Source organism: Neofelis nebulosa, chromosome 6, assembly GCF_028018385.1.
Source record: "Neofelis nebulosa isolate mNeoNeb1 chromosome 6, mNeoNeb1.pri, whole genome shotgun sequence".
Taxonomy (NCBI): Eukaryota; Metazoa; Chordata; class Mammalia; order Carnivora; family Felidae; genus Neofelis; species Neofelis nebulosa.
This window is the reverse complement of record NC_080787.1, coordinates 129127583-129133138: the sequence shown is the minus strand read 5'-3', so window position 1 is coordinate 129133138 and position 5556 is coordinate 129127583.

The window sequence follows — 5556 nt, the reverse complement described above, 5'->3', positions numbered from 1 at the left end:
TTTAAAAAAAGGAGTCTGTTTCTTGGTTTGTCTCTCTCTCTTTTTCCCTTTGCTAGTTTGCTGTCTTTCTTAAATCCCACATTGAGAGAAATCATACAGCATTTGTCTTTCCATGGCTCATTTCACTTAGTATTATACTCTAGCTCCATCCACGTCATTGCAAATGACAAGATTTTGTTTAATTTTATGGCTAAGTAATATTCCATTGTGTATATATACCACATCTTTATCCATTCATCAATTGATGGGCACTTGGCCTCTTTCCATATCTTGGCTAGTGTAAATAATGTTGCTATAAACATAAGGGTGCATGTATCCTTTTGAATTAATGTTTTTGTATTCTTTGGGTAAATGCCCAGTAGTGTGATTGCTGGATTTACGGTAGTTCTATTTTTAATTTTTGAGGAACTTCCATACTGTTTTCCAAAGTGGCTGCACCAGTCTATATTCCCACCAATAGTATAAAAGGGTTCCTTTTCTCCACACCCCCGCCAACACTTGTTGTTTCTTGTGTTGTTGATTTTAGCCATTGTGACAAATGTGAGTTGATATCTCATTGTAGTTCTGATTTGCATTTCCCTGATGGTATGCCATATATATATATATATATATATATATATAATATATTAAGTGCTTATTTATTTATTTATTTATTTATGTTTATTTACTTTTAAGAGAGACAGAGACAGAATGTGAATGGGTTAGGGGCAGAGAGAAAGGGAGGCACAGATCTGAAGCAGGATCCAGGCTCCGAGCTGTCAGCACAGAGCCCAATGCGGATCTCAAACCCACGAGCTGTGAGATCAAGACCTGAGCTGAAGTCGGTTGCTCAACCGACTGAGCCACCCAGGCGCCCCTGTTTTATTTATTTTTGAGAGAGAGAGAGAGAGAGAGAGCATGGGAGGGGAAGTGGCAGAGAGAGACAGAGACAGAATCTGAAGCAGGCTCCAGGCTCCCGGCTGTCAGCACAGAGTCCGATGTGGGGCTCAAAGTCATGAACCAGGAGATCATGACCTGAGCCAAAGTCAGATGCTTAACCAACTGAGCCACCCAGGTGCCTATATATATATACATATATATATATGTACATACACATATATATGTATATATATGTGTGTACACACACACACACACATATGTGTGTGTGTGTGTATATATATATGTATATATGTATTATTTTGAGAGAGAGCATTCACGCACACAAACTGGGGAGGGGGAGAGAGAGGGAGAGAGAAAGAATCCCAAACAGTCTCCATTCTGTCAGCACAGACCCTAACGCAGGGCTTGATCCAACATACAGTAAGATCATGACCTGAGCTGAAATCAAGAGTCAGACACTTAACCAACTGAGCCACCCGGGCACCCCTTAAAATTTAAGCTCTTAAGCTGATACGGAATCTGATAATACCTCTGTCTAGGCTGTGAGAGTTTTAGCTTGTGCTTTCACTACTTTTAGCCTTTGGCATTTAGGAATTTCTCATTCTTCCTTGTGAATACAAGAAAGCATTAAAAATTTTATTTGTCTGAATCCATTCCACACGGTGTAAAACGAACTGATGACTCCTTCCCTCAAGAGAGAAGCCAAACAGACAATGAAGCTTGAATCTCCTCATTTGACTCTAACTTTCTCAGGGAATGGAGCTCATCTCCTAATTTAGGTCAGAGCTTCATTCCTGACACAATTAACTGTAGCTTGAGTGACAACATCATGTGCAGGAACATGGCTGCTCCCATTGTGACCTTATGAATTGAGTGAGTAAAGAAGAGACATTCCCAGAAAAACAAGGAGTAAAACAATGGGTGTAAAGACATTTGTAAAACTTAGAGTTAGGTTGAAATGATTGCTGTGAAAATGTGATTTCAAGGGTCAGTGCAATTACTTAGAAAAACTCCTATGAAAATAAAAGCATTGGGCGCCTGGGTGGCTCAGTGGGTTAAGCGTCTGACTTCGGCTCAAGTCATGATCTTCCTGAGTTCGAGTCCCACGTCAGGCTCTGTGCTGACAGCTCAGAGCCTGGAGCCTGCCTTGGATTCTGTGTCTCCCTCTCTCTCGCCCCCCCTCAAAAATAAATAAACATTTACAAAAATTAAAAAAAGAAAAAGAAAATAGAAGCATGATAATGATTATCGGGAAATAAAGGTCCAGACAATTACAGTAAGAGATGGCTTTATTTGTTTGGGAGGGAGGTTATATATATTAATTACTTCTTAATAGAAAAGTATAAACTAAACATCCTGTGTTTCATGTCTATTTTATAGTAAGAATTATTACATTTGCAACTTTTAAAAGATAATGAGGACAAAAATGTCCATATTTTATTATCCAGTTATTTTGTTAATAAGAATCTATCCTAAGAAATAATTTGAAATATAAACATACATATGCAGAAAAAGTTATTATAGTTGTTATTTATTTATAAGCATAAAAAATTGAAAATAACTTAAATGTACAGTTATGGAGAAATTTTAATAAATATTGATATACTCACAGAATGTATGCTATTAAACCATTAAAAATGATGTTTATAAAGCATGGTTACTAATGAAAAAAATTTGTAGGCTTAAGAAAAACTAAATATGAAATTGCATAAGCTCAAAGAAGCAAAAACAATGTATTTTATAATGCCCAAAAAACACCTCAAAATTCTAGTCAGAGAGTCCCTCGGGACAATAAAGAATATCATCAATTCTTGGGGTTTGTTGTTTTTTTTCTTTAATTTTTTTTGATGCTGATTTATGCTTGAGAGAGAGAAAGACAAGAGAGACAGAGCACGAGCAGGGGAGGGGCAGAGACAGAGGGAGACACAGAATCCGAAGCAGGCTCCAGACTCTGAGCTGTCAGCACAGAGCCTGATGTGGGACTCAAACTCACAAACCGTGAGATCATGACCTGAAGTTGGACACTCAACCGACTGAGCCACCCAGACACCCCTGTTGGGGTTTTTATCTAAATGAAGACATAGGTGAGAAGTTAGCCCTTGAAAAATGACACATCCATGTACAAAATAGACAGCTGAGAATATCTTTGGTTTTATGTAGACATTAAAATTAGGGGTTTTTTGTTGTTTTGTTTTGTTTTGTTTTGTTTTACCATTTACTTATTTTTGAGAGGCAGAAAGAGACAGAGCATAAACTGGGGAGGGGCAGAGAGAGAAGGAGACAGAATCCGAAGCAGGCTCCAAACTCTGAGCTGTCAGCACGGAGCCCTATGTGGCACTCTAACCCACGAATCCTGAGATCATGACCTGAGCCGAAGTCACTGACTGAGATTCTTAAGCCAGTACTGAATCCTATAATACATCCTCTATCTAGGACTGTCATAGTTTTAACTTGCACATTTCTTACTCTTGGTTTAACTTTACCAAAATTCAAGAAGTAGGAGGATGTGAAGGCTTTCCATATTTTGCTCACTTTTGCCCCTGCTGGATCCTGGCTTTCTCCGACTACATGCAGCTCTATGCCATCAGAAGGGATGTTCCCACCATGACATGAGGGCCATAGTGCCATAAGAAGAAAGAGGCAGTGGCGGCATCTTCCCATTGCTTTTTCTCAATGACATTGACTTGTCAGGCCAAGGCAACTGCCAGGTGCATAAATGAGAGCCGATGACAAAGTACAGATGTCTGATTGAGACCAGTTTGGTAGCACAAGGGAGAACACTTAGACCAATATAATGCAGTGACCTTTTTTCAGTAAGGGCTCTGTGAGAAAATGAAACCCTACGTAAAATGATTGGAGTGACGTTTTTTTTTTAATTTTTTAATGCTTCTTTGTTTTTCAGAGAGAGGGAGACACAGAATCTGAAGGAGGCTCCAGGCTCTGAGCTGTCAGCACAAAGCCCTCTGTGGGGCTCAAACTCACGGACCTGAAGATCATGACCTAAGCTGAAGTTGGACACTTAAGCAACTGAGCCACCCAGGTGCCCCTGGAGTGACTATTTTCTTAATTATCCCTGAGATGATCCATTAGTAGCACCATTACAGACACAGAGAAGTTAATTCATTATATATATTGAATGCTTTAAAGTTTAATCCTCTCAGGGCACCTGTGGCTCCATAAGTTAAGCATCCAGCTTTGGCTCAGGTCATGATCTCACTGATTATGGGTTCAAGCCCCACATGGGCTCACAGCTTGGATCTTGGAGCCTGCTTCAGATTCTGTGTCTCCCTCTCTCTCTACCCCTCCCCTGCTCACACTCTGTCTCTCTCTCTCTTTCAAAAATAAATAAAACGTTAAAAAAATTTTTTTAACTTAATCCTCTCATGTAATCTTAGTTGAGAAGGGCTAGGGACAATGGCTAAAATAGATCACACTTATGCCAAGCAAAATGGGCCGCTCTCACTGAGCAATTCAATATTTCAATCCACTCAATCTTGGGCAGCCAAAATTACAGAACAAATAACCTATTTTATTATCTGGGTTATGACTTCAGGAAATCTTGTGGCCTAAAAACTTTAATGTCCCAGGTTTGTATTAGTTTGCTAGAGTTGCCATTAAAAAGTACCACAAATTGGATGGCTTGAACAGCAGAAATTTATTGCCTCATGATTTTGGAGGCTAGAAGTCTGAAGTCAGATGTTGGCAAGGTTAAGGGAGAGAGCTGTTCCAGGCCTCTCTCCTCGACCTGTAGATGGCCATCCATCTTCCGGTTCACATGGCATTCTCCCTGTATGTTGATCTGTGTCCACATTTCACCTTATAATGATGCAAGTCATGTTGGATTAGGTCCTATCCCAATGACTTCATTTGAACTTGATTGTCTCTATAAAAACCCTATCTCAAAATAAGGTCACACTGTGAGAGGCTGGGGGTTAGGACTTCATATGAATTTGGGGAGGACACAATTTAACCCACAATAAGGTTTAGTTGCATAGGCAACTGTTAGACTTACCTGGTCCGTGTCCATTGCACTTCCTTCCCAAACTGAAATCTTCACAGTAATCACCATTAATTGCCCCGGGGGGGAGTGGAGGGACGTATAATACAGACATCAACAATCAGAAAAGCACATGATTTGTTTAGGGATGGACACATAATTCAAATCAAGGCAATTAAAAAGTTCTCACTGGGACTTTCGTTGCAACGATCAGGAAAGATTGCAGTTGCTAAGGATCGTGTAAGCCTAGCTGCTGGTGGCCATCATTGGTGGCACATGGAAAGACAGTGCCTGAGAATAAAGTCAACCAACTGGATGCACGGTCTGCCCAGACCATTGCTTCAGAGCTGGAGCGTTTATTTCCCCACTTGCTTAGAATATTGGCAAGGGATGTCTCTCAGCTGAGCTGTTCTCCATGACATACCCTCAGCCAAATAGCCACCTGGCCCAATGACTGAATAATGTAGGGGTGCGGGTTTATAAAGGCCCAGACCCTTTCCCTCCAAGCAAAGTATCCCTAAAGAATCAGCTACCTCCCTCTGCTCAATCCTACTTTCTTCATTCTCTTCACACATGCTGATACCAAGAACACTCCCCAGTGAACTTCCTGCATACAAATCTTTACCTCAAACCTACGATACCAAACAGAGAGGAAAGCAGCACTACAGGACCCTGAGTAC